Genomic DNA, 15,848 nt, shown 5'->3' on the forward strand with positions numbered 1-15,848 from the left:
CAACTATAATATGATCCAACTGGAAGTTGGAAGCCAGACAAATTTTGACTACAAATAAGGTGCAGATGTTTAACAGTGAGGGTAATTAACCAGTGGAACTAATTACCAAGGACTGTGGGGACTATCACTAACAACTTTAAATCAGGATTAGATTTCCTTCCCCCTCCCTGCCAAAGATGTGCTCTAGTTCATTCAGGAATGAATTCAGAGATGTCCTTCATTGCATGTGTTACTCAGGAGCTCGGGCTAGGTAATCAAGCCAGCTTGCTCTGCCTTTGCAATCCACACCCCTGCATTTCACTGGCCCTTGGAGTACCTAGACACCATGCAGAAAACCTGCAGTGCCTCCCCAAATTGGCTCACACTCTTCATTTCATACCCTGGGCTGTTAAGTAAGGGGACAAATGGGTAAGAGTGGGAGGAGAAGGGTCTGGGCGATGGGATCATATGTCCCCTTTGAGAAAGCCCATGCATTATCTTGGTGATCCAGTTGCTTCTTAAAAGACATAAAAAGAATGAAAGAATTCAGACAGCAAATGTAATTGTCTGCCCTGCTAAAAGCATTGCAGTCAAAATGAGATTTCAGGACAGATACTGATAAAGTGTGCTTTGTGTTCCTCTTGCGGTGGCCATGCTGAATTGGGCCAGGGCAGGGAGCATCCTAAAAATCAGCAGAGGAAGAAGCAGCCAGTCTGGAGTGAAGTCATCCTGGGGAGCAGCAGTGAACCAACGCATGGCTGCTGGGACATGGCCTGCCGGTTATGGGCAGCTGAACTGCCGCTGTCCACGGTCAGGTCCATGTGGGCGTTTGATCTAAGAGAACAAAAAGCCCAGCATTAACGAAGTCTTGGGTGTAGTGGCTAAGAGGGAGGCATGCTGGCCGGCCTGGGGGTTCGTGATGGATGGAACCCTGGTCAGGACTTGCACAGTCCCTGGTGAAACCCCTGCTGCTCCCCAGCTCCGACCTGCCTGCTGCTTTGGGGATGCAGCTGCTGGGCCACATCGGCCCCTCGGCTGAGGTCAGGACAGACAGAGGGGAGGCCAGCACGCAAAGGAGGGTATAGACAGCCTCTCCCTGGCCGTGAATTGGGTGAAATCAGGGAAAGACCAGAGGCATTCATGGTTTCATTGTAGCAGCAATTCTTCCTCCTGATATGGTGGTGGTGTTAGCCCTGTGGCAGGACCCAGGGCCTGGGCAGAGTACAAATGCAGCTGGGGTTGGAGAGACTAGAGGGGTTCTCCCAGGCAGGGTGTAGTGTCACCCTGGCCCAGGGTGGCCCTGCCGGCCTTCCATAGAGTTCTGGGACCTTCTGGGGCCTTTCAGAATCTTCCAGGGCCTTCCAGAACCTTCCAGGGCCTTCCAGAACCTTCTCCTGCCCTCCTGATGTTGAATATGCCCCTCTTAGAAACAAAGTAGCCGAGCGGATGTTGCAAACACCCCGTTTGCCCTGAGGCCTCTTGACCATGTCTCCAGCGAGGTCTGGAGCTGCCCTTGCCCGGAGCGGGCAGGGCAGGCAGGGCCGGGGTGGGGGGAGGCTCCTCATCTGCCTGCTCCCACCTGCGGGCGCTTGCAACTGCCATTAGTGGCACCCGGTCGAAGCCAAATTGAGGCCCCTTTCAAACCCTAACTCTGTGTGTTTTGTTTCCAAAGGGAAGTTCATCTTTTATGTGCAGGCAAAATGGATAAAACCCAAGGAACTTTTTTTCTCCCCCTCCCTTCTCTCAGTCAGGTGGGGATTTGTTTAAAAAAAAACACTGCTGCAGTGGGGAGATGCAGCGGCTCGAGGTTTTTAGTGATCCTGTTTTTACAGCTTGGGAAAGGTTGGTTTTTCAAAGAGCGGGATCAAGCATGTGGCCTGCTCGTGGTGAGGGGATCCCCAGTGTGGGTGCATGCATGAGCTGGGCCCCCTGCTCCATTTGGGAAGCCTGTCCCCTTCGCCCTGAGCAAGGAGAAGACAGGGAGCAGGGGGATGAGCTCCTCCTGCTTGTGGGGAGGGTATGCGCCCCCGGGGTGCAGTAAGCCCCTCTTGGGAGCGGTGTGGGTAGGGACTGACTGATGCCACGCAGCCTTTCCTTCACCCTCCAGCTCCTTCCCTCCTCCCTCACTTCTCCACATTGTTTTTCCTGCATCCACATCCCCATTCACCCATGTGCGGATCCTCCTTCCCGAGGAGGCTGCCGGCACTGCTGGCGTGGTAGTCCCCAGCCCTGCTGAATCAGTGCATCCGAAGGCAGAGCTGCCCTCTGGGTGACTGACAGGAGGTGCTGATTCAGTGGTGCGCGGGGGATCCAGCAGCAACCACATTAAGAGGATTTATAAAAAAGATAAGGCGCAGCGCTGAGCTTCCCTCGGTAATCGTGTAGCACACAATTCGGGAACGTACGGGGAATTTTGGCGTGGCTGACAGGTACACAGCGCTGATCCAATTGTCCTTACAGCCGTTATTAGCCAAAATAAGGGACAACTGGAATTACAAATGATTTCTGGGTAAATGCTTAGCTCCGGTTCTGAATGATCTCTCAGCAATAATCCACACGTAATCCTCAATACAGAGAGTCTGCTTTAAAGGCGGCTGCATTTTGAGCAGGCCTCAATAATGCATGGATGTTCTGATTCACAAAATAAAGGGGAGGAGGAAACAGGAAAGCCACGTTTGTTTTGCAACCTTTTTTCTGAGTTAAATAAAATTTAGGGAAGTGCATGATCACGTACCTACCATTTATTAAGAGAAGATTACCTGCTTAGTAATTATATCTTTGGGAGAATAATTTTACACTACAATGACCACGTATGACTGTCTCAGGCAGGTCTCATGTATCTAGAAAATAAGCAAACAAAAATCTCCTGTAATGACTTGGTTCATGATGTTTATTCCTCAGAACACTGTTTTGCTTTTTTCTGTCAGTGGAGAAAGTCAGAAACTGGGTAGCTGCAGGACTTATTGTGAGGGAACGAGTGCGCTGATGGTTAGCACCTTCTCTCTTCTCTTTTCACCAGGTGAAATATCACCTGGTCCAGTGGCACTTAAGCAGCCCCATTAGCAGGGCACCTGAGTGCCCTGCAGTCTTTGGTACACTGGTCAACTATATTGCAGCCCCATGAAGTGAAGCAGGAAAGTGTACTGGTCCCAGAGGCACAGATCTCCAGAGAGAAGCAGGTGCCTCTTCCCTACTTCTGTGTCCATATCCCTGTAATCTTGGTCATAGTCCGGCACCTGGCCCTGCATGGCCCTGGCTTCAAGTGCCGTGAGGCTGGGATTGAGCCTAGGTCCCCGGGATCTGAGGTTTGAAGCCCTGTCTATGGTCAGCACTATCACACTATCACTCCAGGCTCGTCCTTTCTCTCCCCCAACTCAGACTGTCAGAGTGAGGCATGGAAAACACCATAAAAGAGGTGGCACTGCAAGAGCAATACTCCTAACACAATCCTCTTGCTCTGCACAATGATGAGCCCTTCTGTTCCCTCAGAGGGCTGCTGCATGCAGAGGGAGGGAGGGTTGCAGGCAGGATACAGGTCTGAACTACTTGTCATTTGCACGTGTATGAAACTAGAACAGTAGACTCCCGATTTGTGCTGGAGTGAATCCAGAGCCAGAATGAGAGAGGCAGTATCTCCAAAATCATCCACTCATTGTGGGTGTCTTGTGCTGCCATGAGAGCCAGGGCTGGGTTTTCAGAAGGTCTAATTCCTCTTAGCACCGGCTCAAGCACTCATGCCTCACTGTTTCTCTCTTTTGAAGAGTGCTCTTCCTACAACAACTTGATTGCCAGAGAGTGGGCACAAAAGAGTTTGAGTCTGCAACAATTACTTGTGTGAGTAATCCTTGGGTAATCCTGAGAGGTTTTACCTGGCTGACTAAGGACTCTCAGAATATCACCAAACCCTTAGATATATCCTCTAAAAATATTTTTGGCCCATTGCTTCCTCTAGGACTTTCAAGGGGACTGGAATAGGTTTTGTAATCTCTGGTATACCTTAATTAACATCCCTGCGACCTTTTAAACAATAGGCTCAGCTCTTGGCTATAGAATAGAGAGACATTGGAAACGATATCTGTTCATCGTGAATCATATTCTCCTAGCTACCTGCTACAGAGGGGAAAGGAGGCACTGCCAAATGCCACAGAAAAAAATTTAATCTTTCTCTGCTAGCAAATTCTGAAAAAGCAAATAACATTTTCATAGTTTGTTTACTCATTTGTTCCTTAAAAGAGGCAAAGGAATCTGTGAATCAGAAGAATTTCCATCTCAAAAATTGCTTTGGCAGCCAGTGGCTTGTAATTTAAGATTAAGTGATTGAATTTCATGCAGCCTTGCTTAAAATTCACTACCCCACACACTGTCACCATACACATAAAAAACCCCACACAACAGCCCCCCTCCCCTCCCAACAGCTATAACATCTATAAGTCAGTAAGAAAAAGTCCAATCAGCTGGGAGGTCACAAAATGTACGTAATAAAGATGTTGTCTGCATGACTTCTGGATTCTTCCCCACTGTAGCGTTCACAGCCTATCAGGCAGTTTCCATTCCGATGCAATGCCAGTGCCCGGGCTGACTTCAATCAGGCTGCACAAATCAGCGGAGCAGAAATGCCTCCTTCCCTCCATCACCTGAAGACAATGCTGATTCATCTCTTCAGACCCATTCCTCCTGCCCCTCCTCTGAATTTGCTGATTGCTGAATCATTTTTTTTCCCCCATTTTTTTTCTTCCCCCTGGACCAAGTGTCCCGTGCTGAATGCAACGCGCTTCGTTTCCAGATCTGACTGAAAGGGAATATGGAAATTAATTGGCTCAGGCTGCTCACAGCCTTTTACATGCGCCTGTACTCCGTGAGAGGTGCCATGCAATTGCCTTTCCATTGTAGCTCCACACCAGCCACCTGTCTCCTCGCTCGCACTGCTGCTCTCAGCCTGGGTACCAGAGATGGATGTCCCCTTCCTCTCCCTATTGTGCAAGAGGGAGGACAGCTGGCAGGGCTGTCCTCATGAGGGCTGGAACTGCCCCCATTTAACTCCAAATAGGCCAGATTTAGTGAATTCTCCAGCTTGCGGTAAATAGCGTGTGACTGGTGCTGCAGAGAGATGTTGTACAGTGCAGTGCCACTTCTGTTGGAATGGTTATTTGTTCTTGCTGCTGGAAGCAGACCCCAGTTGAAAGAGAGCAGCTGGGGAATGTCCCTCCACCATGGGAGATAGGTACCGGGACCCTTGCAAGTTGGAGTATAATCTGGCTTCATGGCTATGCTCCATCCCAAACATTTTCACTCCAAGGTTTCTATCTTCCGTTGGTTTCATACCCAACTTTCTCATGGGGCTTTCTCTTGACTGTGGAGGATCTGCATTTCCCTGGTGAAGTTGCCCTGCGTCTTGGATGCAGGAATGTTATTATGGACATTGCAGAAGCACAGACCGAAGACGGTGGCTCAACTGTCCCACGCTGAGCATTGCACACTGTCCTGAGGAGCTGCCCTATGGCCCTGTGGAGCTTTTCCAGCTCAGTGAAAAAGACAAAGCTGAGCAGAAAGAAGGTCTTATCTCCATGTCATGCACAGGAGAGGTCTGAAAGGAATAAGACCTTACAGCCAGCTAGGCAGGAGGGTGATGTCAGGCAGGCCAGGAACACCTACCGTAATGGGGGGACAAATGGAGACCCATGGCTCAGAGACACAACCGCTCCGGGGCTCTGGGAGTGCCCCAGCGCTTACTGGGGGGCAATGGGCTCCTTTGTGGGGTGGATGGTGCAAAACTGACCCCGACTCAATCCCTTGCTGGAAAGGCAAAGCTGAGCTGTAATATTCAGGAGAATATTGGTCATTTGTGCTGATTGGTTTTTCTTCGGAAGCACTTCAAACAGTGGCTTTTAGAGTCCTGAAGAAGGACTTCTGTGCCCCAAAGCTTGTCTAATTTTCCAATCTATAATCAGTTGGTCTAACAACAGATATTGTGTCTACACGCAGACTTTGTCTTACCTGTGTCCTTTGACCATTACAGTCACCACAACACTACTTTGAGGTTGCTAGGGCATTTGTCAGGAGACCAGTGACATGAACACTACAGAAGTCTGCAGCTGCCCCAGAACAGGAATAAGAATATTTAGGCAGAGACACCCTTACTTCACCTATAGCATCAGCCCTTGTGTCCTCATCTCAACAGGCTGATGGTATGACCCCCCACTAGGTGCTCGTGACTTGTTTGTATTTGCAGGGACTCGGGATGACTCAGACTCTTGCAACACTGTAGGTCCAATTCTGCCTGTGATGTCTCTGGCATGATGCCCCTCTTTCTCTTCCATCTTTGAACTGCCTCTTGCCCAAGGAGTAGTGGCCTACAAGAAGGACTACTTCCTATTATTAATACAATAGCAAGAAATGAAAGAGCAGGCACATTTGTAATGCGGTATCATTTACAGAGGAGACACGATCTCAGGCACACCGGATGTCAAAATCAAATGAGAAACTTTTCTTCTAGTTTTATCACAGTTTCTCCCAGAGCCACTGCTACTTGCATTCTGGAAATTTACAGGATGGAGGATTTTGTCATGATATCTAATTCTAATCTGAAGTGATTTACTGTTAAGTTGAAAATCGAGCCTGTACATATCCCCCTCCAAGTTGTTTCTATGACAGTTTCTATTAACCATAAAAATGTCACTTGCTAGGAAGTATCAGCCTTCTTATAGGCTTTGCAATCATCACTACCAGATGCACACTTACTGAATAGAATAAATAATAGTCTTGTACAATTAGCCTAGGATGCAGGACATGTCTGGCTATCACTCTCGGCTCCAAATTGAAGTTTTCACAAGCAAACCCATATATCAAGAGATGAGGTCTATCTGGATTCTACGGAGTTCTTCAGAACTTGAAATGTTGTAATGCCTTATGGATAAAGCATAGTGGTATATAAACTTAGGCTAACAGTTTTGGTGCATATCTTTGTGGTTTCAATCTCTATATGCAACTGAAATACCCATTTTCCATCGTTCTGATCCAGTAAAAAAAAAATGTGTCTATTCTGTGGCTTATAATATATTTTGAAGTACACTAATGGCTCTGCAGCACTTCCTGACATTGCACAATCACAGTAAACCTGGTACTGTGTGGATGCACCGTATACACTTTGTCCCTGTCTCCTCTTAAAGGAAATGACACGCAGAGCCTTTCTTGAGACTGGGGGTGTGGATGAGGGCTGCTGCCCGTGGGATGTTTTAGCAGTGTTGAGACACAGATTTGAGTTAATCTGGTCCTCAGGTATGAGCTGAAATGAGAGTTTGGGTTTGCATCATGCTTTGCCAGAGATCTTAGCCATTACACTCAAGGTCTCTGCTGTTGATGGGGAACTCAAGAAATCAGCCTGAATAATGAAAATGACATTTAATTGGTCCCCACATTTTAAGCCATATTCTGAAGAGAAGTCATAAAGAAAGTTGTAACCTGGACCTTCATCACTGTGTTTGCATCTGAGGACTGAAATCCTGGGGGCTGCAGAGCTGAAGTGGTGGATTGGGACTGCATGAGACACATTACCCTTGCAGCAGCAGAAGCCTTGGAGCCTTGCAGCAGCAGAAGCAAGAAGCCTTGTTGTTTTCACTTGCCTACAAGGACAAAGTCATATTCTGCTCTTCTTTGCACCATTCTGACTACTGAAGTCAGTGAATTTTGACTTGTGTGTCGGAGAAAAAAATCACTGTGATGGAGTTTGCAGCTGGCACACGAATGGAGATATCAGCAAGTTCTGCAGAGCATCTGGATCCCTTGATGAAGTGAGCTTGCAGAGCCTGGGTAGATCTGAAACAGCGCGGAGAGAAAGAAAGCATTTGGTAACATTTCTAGAGTAAGGAGACTGTATATTTGAAAGTAGAAGCTCTGAGAGGGACACATGGGCTATGACTTCAAAAAAGGTTGTAACTATCCACCAGTCCCAAGAGAGTTATGCTGGTGTGAATGAGAGCAAATGTCAGCTCATAAGGTGAGCACCATCGGTGCAGGAAGCTGTATATGGCTGTTGAGAATCATGCAAACAGGAGCTCCTGTGCTGCCCTGGGCAGTGCTCCTGCAAGGTGATAAGGTAGACAATGGAAGGGTTTAGTTCCTTCTCCCCTCTTTGTCTACTTTGCAAAGGCTGTTGTGAAAGCGTTTAAAAATGGCTGGAAGAATGATTTGCAATCTGTCAAACCTGCTCTAGAAGGAGAAGCTCATTCTATGAAGCTTCAGAAAAAAGATCTTGAAGTATGACTTGACTTCAGTGCAGGCAGAGGGAAAGTATTTCTGATGCTAGAAGGCCCTTTGTCTTTTTTATACCAAGTGCGTATATATCGCAGAGCAAAAAGCCACTACGTGTCCTTCACCCATGGAATTTATAAAGATTTATAAATTAAAGTTACAATTACAGAATATTATACAATATACAATTCTAAATACTGTTGTCAGAGGGAAAAGTGCCTGTGGTCTGTTTGTGACTGCAGAATCCATGATGAATACCTAGAATATTCCTCTCCTGGAAACACTGTTAATTGTTTTTTCACATGATGAAATTGGTTTGAAGCAAATTCACTGTCCTTGAAGTCTTGTGAAAACAGAAAACAGATTATATTAGTACAAGAAAAGATGATGCTCACAGTTGTCTAAGAACCGAAAAGCCACATGTATTCTTTAAGGTCTGTGGATGAGGCTGCTTTTTTCACTGCAATGTTAACACATGCACCTTGGAGACTCTCATCTCAGCCAGTATCTGAGCATGCTCTTGCATTTCATCTGATGGCTCAGGAGCAAAAGCACCAGCTTTTATTCAGCAACATGTAGCTCCAAAATCAATGTCAGCTAAGCATTTTCATTGCTAACAAGCTAAACATAATCACAGATATTATTTGGACTAGAACTTTATAAATAGCACTGGAGGACTCTGATGGAAATAAATTCTCCAAGCTTGAACCTTCTTCTCTGATTGGGACAGATGAGAGTAAAGAAAAAACTAATTTTTTGCATGTTTTCATTCCTGCTATCTACAATATGGCTCTTGAACAGCCAAACATCACCAGAAAAACAATGACTTCATAAGGACTTTGCGTGGAAAGATCCAATTTGAAAAGTGGGATTTGCAGGCCACACTGAAACAATACATCGTGTTTCCAAATCCCGGTTCAGTGAAAGCTTGGGAATTAGTTGGGCCAGGTAGTAAGTGACTTCTCCATACATCAGAGTGATAGCAGGAACACACGTACATGCTGTGTGCAAAGGCACTCGCTGAAAAAATAAGTTGAACCAATGTCTCTGAAAGGTGCCAGACTGATAAAAATAGGAAGTCAAGACTTTCACCTGCAGAGCAGGTACGCAAAATGTCCTGGCAGCCTGAACTTCTCCGCATAGTGGAGAACTCAGTGACTGAGTTTTGTTTTAGCATTTGTCTCCATGAGGAGAGAAGGGACAACTTGGTATCAACTGGATGATCCCAGCTCACTTCATGACTGAAGCTTCACCATTATCATGTATTAGATTTCCCCATAGCAAATAAAGACTTGTAATTGAAATAAAGTCTTGAAATTGCAGTAGAGGCTATACATGAATTTTAACTACATCATAAACCATACTTTAGATGGCTATAATAACAAAAATGTTTGAGAGGCAGAACAGCTGAAGATGTTGTCTTTTAAAAAAAAAATCCCAAATAACCCAAGCCCTCTCTCTCTCCACTTTTAAAACAAATGTGTTTTTTAGGTCTGTGCAAACAGACTTAACGTTGACTTTATCCCTCTATGTTCAGTCCACAGGAGAGCACATAGAGAAAATGGGGAGTTCGTTGGCAAACCAGACTGCAGCATTTGCTATGGCGGTATTAGACCAGCCTGCTTGTGGAGAGGTGTCCTTCTCTGAAGACTCCCACTCATGTCCCATTGACTTTATGGATAGTCCTTGGGGTCTTGTCTGAGTACATCCGAATGTTTGTACAGCACCTGACGCACATGGGCCACTGTCCTGCTTCATTTATCAAATGATAAATAACATAATAATACTATAATTGAAGTCACTCACACAGACAGTAATCATCTGGTGATTCAGTACAGCACAGACTTGCTAGGTGGAAGACTGCACTAAGCTTATGCAGAGATTTCTATCTTGCCCATCAGTTTCTGCATGCTAAATATATTCTGAATTTACGAATGTTGAAGTTTTAAGGTGAGATTTTCTATGCTTGGGCTAAACCCAGAAGTGATTCATTTTTGTAATACCATAACAAAACCATTCAACCACTTTTGAATTATGTGAGGCTGAAAGACAAGGTATTGATAACGTTGCTATTAACAGCCGAATCAAGACTCCCTGACAGCACATATAATAATATTTTTTTATTTATTGAGCAAGAAAGAGCAATACAGGGGGAGGTGGAAGACAGGAAACTTCAGAGAGTTTATGCCTGCCAGTGAGCAACACCTGATCCAGAAATCAGGCTCTGGCGATGTGCAGCACAGGGAAAGTATGTTTGAATTAATGCCTAAGACCTGGCTGATACATACCTCATAGTTAATCTGGTTATGCAGGGTTTATTTCACAGTCGGAAGTTCTTGCGCTGGAAGGGAGTCCTGCTGGGGTTTTCTGAGCACACGACTGAATTAATGAATGAACGAATGCAGCTTGCCAGCCCAGATTGAAATTGCTTACTAGATCAAAATCTGCTCGTTTTCTCTGTCCTTTTTTCCAGCCTCTCTGTCTTTTATTTATTAATTTATTTGAGAAAACAGATAAAGAGCACAGAATGTGCCTGCGGACATCATCAAGGCAGCAAATGCAGATAAATGGCTGTTTTTCACGCTGGCCTGAATCCTGGCACTAGGCTTAGAGCCACGGTTCTGGGCAGGGAGGTCCCTGGCTGAGGCTGGTGGGTGGCTGGTGCTGGCCATGGGGCTGGGTGTGTGAGGAGCTGCGGCTATGCAGCCCCCAGCCCCTGCGGGCCGGCTGCCCTGAGTGTCTCGCTGGGCCACCTGCCACCCGCCACCCTTTTCTGCAGCCCCTGGCAAGAGGACAGCATTAAAGCAGTGAAGCCCTGCTTTGAAAGGGCAAGAAATAAACCAGGCTGCTTTGCAGGGAGGGTCGTGTTGTTTCTATCTTTCAGATCCACGCTGCCTTTGGTATTAGCCAGTTGTCAGACATTAATGGGCCCTTGCAAGCAGGATCTCTACAATTTTTTAATTTATTTGGCCACTGGGCAGGCATCCAGCCTGCCGTCTTGACTGTGGTGTTTGTATTTTAATAGGAGTTTTAAGAAGGCTTAGTAAGGGATATTTAAGGTAGTCCCTGAGCTTTTATGCAGACTTTCTCCACCCCGATTAAAAACGTAGCACCGAAGAGATGTGGCGGCAGTTTTTTAAGAAGCAGAGAAGCAGGGACCCTGCAAGTCTACCACCGTCGATGCCCTCCCAAAGCCCCTTTCAGATGAGCGAGCTCCTCTCACACTGTCACGACTCCTTTCACATCCCAGTGCCTGGACTCCTTAACTCCGTGTCCAACTGTGCTGCGCAAGGCCAGGATGTAGGCAGCCCTCCACTCCTGCAGAGCTGCCGAGCTGAGCCGCTGGAGCAGGGCATTGGGGAAAGGATGGATGCCTGCTCACCCCCATGGCCCTCCCCAGCCTCTGCCTCGCAAGACCAGACATCTCACTCTGAGCTCCGGCACTGAGATGCACTGCGAGGAGGTAGTGTATGGCTGCAAGGAGGTAGCGTATGGCTGCACGGAGCTTGAGGCAGCAAGACGCCTCCCTGGACTTTGCATGCTCACGAGTGAAGGGGATAGGAGACAAAAGTTGCTCATTCAGGGTGAAGGACAGTGGTGGCATGAAGGAGAAGCAGCCTGTGCTCTATGCCGAAGCCTGAAGACCTTCCTGAAGATTCACTGCTGTTCGATTTTTATGGTGTCTTAGATATAAATTTTAGAGCTTGTGGAAAGAAGAGGCTGATAATCAAGAGAGATTCTGCCAATATATCCAGGTATCCTGAGCTGCACCACCCCTGCTCTTTCTCACCTTCCTCTCCCTGTGCTGCCGACACAGCCTGAGCAGGAATGGATAGCTATGCTGCCTGATGCAGTGCAGGCATGGAGGCATCTGCTACTGCAATATTGATCAGGTTTGCTTTCCTCAGCTAGAGCCTCTATTACAAATTTGAATCCAGGTCGCTGGAGGTGCAACCCCAGTGTGCAAACACTCTGCCTCCTGCTGGCTTCACCCTGCCTGTTTGAACCCCGACCCCTGAGGAGGATGAGGCAGGGTCAGCACCAAGGTGCACTTCTGCTACACACTGTCCCAAAGGGAACTGAAGCACTTCAGAAATGAGCATCTGCTTTGACCTGAGCGACTCAGCACTCTAATAAAGCGAGGAGCCGAAGAAGTTTGGACTTTGAAGGGGTCACGGTGGTCACCTACTTAATGCACTCTGGGAGGCAGTTTGGTCACTGAAAAACAAACTGGGGAGCAGTCCCAGGCTCCCCAGCTGCAGCCTAGAAGCAATTAAAACAAGGCCCATGGTGGATGATTTTAAAAGGCACCTTGCAGCCCAGCATGTCAGTAAGCTCTACGGTCATTTGGTTGGAGGTTTGATCGAGTCCCCTCTGTCAGTGTGAGGCCCTTCAAAGCCAGTGAGCTGCGTGCGGCTGCCCTCCTTCCTCGCCTGTGTGGGGCAGGCGGAGGGGTGGCATACTGAGAAGAAGGGAAGCTCAAGGCCCCACGGCAAGCTTGAGCTGCTCTGCTTGGTGTCCCCGCACCTACGTAGCCCTCCAACAGCAACCAGCTGCCCTGACATGAGAAGGTGGGATCTCGGCTCATTGCATGGATCCATGCAGAAGGATGGGAGCATGAGTGTAAATATCACAGCACCTGGGAAAAGGCTTGCCTGGGCAATGAAACGATCATGAAGTGGCACATTAATTCAGGAGGAAAGATGCAAAAAGCAGCCCATCATAACTTCAACCTTCACCAGCTTGCTGTACCAAGCATCCCTTGAAATGCTAATTAAAACGAGCTGAGGGAGAGGAGCCTGCTAACAAGATCACAGCCTCGCTTGGATTGAGTAATAAACATGTAGTAGGCATCCATGCTTCCCTCTATGCGTGTTTTCCAAGCTGAGCTGACTGTAAATGTTGCGGTTATGTGAAGCCCACACAGAGCAGGATGCAAACACAAACTAGAAAGAGAGGCAAGGCCTAGTCACGAAGCTGGAAGAGAAAAAAACCACTACAGTCTTCCACAAATAAATAAATAAATGCCTGAAATCAAGGCTAATTAACTTGCAATAAACCAACTTAACCACTTAGGGGCAGCGTTAACACAGAGTTAACATGCAAAACAAACCTGTATTTTCCCACCTGGTTAATTTAATATGTGTGGTGAATATTCATATCCTGATGCATCAACACACTGAATGATGCAGTCTGTCAGAGCCACTCCTATGTGGCAATAGGAGTAACTCAGTCGCTGCTCACACGGCATTTGCTTTGATCAGTTGGTGTTTCTAAAAGCATTCACAGAGGTAGGACTTTGCTGCTTTCCCTCTGTCAGGGTCACGTTCTATACAAAGATTAAAACCTAAAAAAGGAGATAAAAAAGGGCTTCACTTAAACAGAAAGAAGATTAAATAGAAAAAAGCCGGAGCTGAAAACCTCATTTTATCTCCACGACCACATTCAGAGTCACTTTGCTTTCAGACAATATGTTTCCTTTACCTCGCATGCAAAAAAGTCCCAGTTTCTCGGATTCCTCTGAAACATTTCCTTGCATAAAAAGGAGCTCAGACCCACTTCAGGTATGTTTACACTCCCCAATCAGAACAAGTAAATAAGGGAAAAGTGTTTTTTTTAGTGTGGCTTGACTAACTTGACTTAGCTCTGTCAGGCAGAGGCAGCAGGAAAAACACAGTAACCTGGGTTTATTTTTTTTTTTTGAAGGGGGCTAGCAGCTTGAATCCAGCCTCAGGTAAAACTCATCTTACCTCACCACTCTTCTAACCTGAAGTAAGAATAGCACAGCTTTTCCCCTCCTCTTCCTGTCCCTCCCCAACCATGACCCATCATTGGTTTATGGCTTATGTGTGGCTCACCAGTGTCCCAGCATCACCTTTACAGCCTCCAGGAACTCCCGCTGCTCTGGCCAGGGCTGGAAGCAGCTGGAGGCCTGGTCCTGTGGTGTGCCCGGTGTTCCTGGCAGCTGCCGGAGCGTGCCGAGACTGTGCTCCCCTGGCAGCGAATGCCAGACCCGTGCACCAGCAGACCGCTCCGCAGGAGGAATACGGTCCTGATCAGGTGCAGGCGTGTGCTCGCATGTCTGCTGAATTAGCCAGAGTGCACGGTGGGGAACGTATGCCAGCTTTATGCTCTGTGCTGGCCGAGGGAAGACAGACGATACCTGATCTGGCATAAAGTGAGCTTGGTGCAGAGAGAAGATATTGAATGTGGCATAAAGTTAAAGTGGGACGGGTAAACAATATCTGATCTGGCAGAAGAAGCTGCTGGTACAAAGTTGGCCTGTCAGACCCATTAAAATAAATTCAAACCAGCGGAGTGAGTGCCACGTGGCCAAAGTGTTTTCGCTGCGGTACCACGGAGCCCAGAGCCAGATTCACTGTGCTGTCAAACTCTGCGCTCAGGAAAGGGGTGGGAAATGTGCTCCCACCCTCGCTGGCATGCTTGCTGAGGAACGATACAGGGTTGGAAGGGGAGGTGAAGGGCCAGGGATGTTCAACATTGCAGATACGGACCTTGTCCAGCATTGCCCAGGCCCTGGTGGCTATGGCAAAGTGGATCCTGCCCTGGCAAAGGGCTTCTCCTGGGGCAGGAGGTAGTGCTGGGGGAGCTGTGCCAGGGACAGGCTGGTGGTGGGGTGAGGTGGAGGTGGAGGTGGAGGTGGAGGAGATGGATGTGCAGCACTGCAGCCAGCACTGCTTCTGTGGAGCGAGGGGGCTCAGGCTCCAGAACTGTCACCCTGCCAAAAGCATTAAACCTACTGAAATACAGTCTCACGACAAAAGGAAGCAAGTGAGCTGTCAGAAGTGAGAGAGAAACAACGAGCCCACTGTATAGGATCATCCACAGACCACCCTTCTTCACTGAAGTGATATTTCTCCTTTTACCTGCCTCAAGTGGATGAAGAAAGTTGATGTTTAGGCACTTGCTTCTTTTGCTTACAAATTTGAGTGTTGCCCCTGCCTTTTTCTCCAGGACGGCCAGCACAGCCCGGGGAGATCCAGTCCCACAGCTCCTAGGAACTGGAAGGAGAATGGCGGGGCTGAGCCGTCATGCATTATGCTGAATATTTACCCCTCATGCATGCTATTTTATTTTAAATCTAGCGTGTAATATGCTTTGCATCTAGCGTGTTGCTCTTGTGTGTTTTTCCCTAGCCCTGCCTGTCTCTTGCTGGCAGCTGCCATCGCGAAACAAAAGGCAGCTGCCAGTTTGAGTGAACATCTCTCTCTCTCTCTTGCTCTTTTCCCTCTTGCTCTTGGAGCTGATGCAACATCACTTCACAGACTGGGTGGCAGGCACCGATGCAAGGGGGGTTTGCTGCCCTTGGGATGCTTGGGCATGCTATGCATCCGAGACTCGTTGCCAGAGCTTGAAACCGTGTTTAAGCTCTTGAACCTGGCTCAGCAGTAGCCAAGAGACAATTGGCTGTCGCCCTGCCAGCACACCAGCTCAAGCTATCTCTGTTGCAGCAATTGCCCATTTCACAGGATTTGATGTTGCTGCTTTTGGCAAAGGTGGCAGTTTATTAAATACCACTTTGGTCCTCTGCCCCAAGATGTGTAATCAAATGCAGTGATTTCCTGCTCCAAAAAGGTGGTATTCCTACATCAGCTGAAAAA

The 15,848-nt window shown here is 47.5% G+C and overlaps 1 long non-coding RNA gene across 1 annotated transcript; it reads right to left on the minus strand.

Moving 5' to 3' along the window:
• Positions 1-7,637: 7,637 nt before the first annotated feature.
• LOC137660657 (uncharacterized) lies at positions 7,638-14,305 on the minus strand. Its single transcript, XR_011047742.1, has 3 exons — positions 14,085-14,305; positions 13,354-13,573; positions 7,638-7,791 (listed from the first exon to the last, which is right to left on the minus strand). It is a non-coding gene; the product is annotated as an uncharacterized lncRNA (long non-coding RNA).
• Positions 14,306-15,848: the final 1,543 nt, after the last annotated feature.

Source organism: Nyctibius grandis, chromosome 2 (genome assembly GCF_013368605.1).
Source record: "Nyctibius grandis isolate bNycGra1 chromosome 2, bNycGra1.pri, whole genome shotgun sequence".
In the NCBI taxonomy this organism is placed as follows: domain Eukaryota; kingdom Metazoa; phylum Chordata; class Aves; order Nyctibiiformes; family Nyctibiidae; genus Nyctibius; species Nyctibius grandis.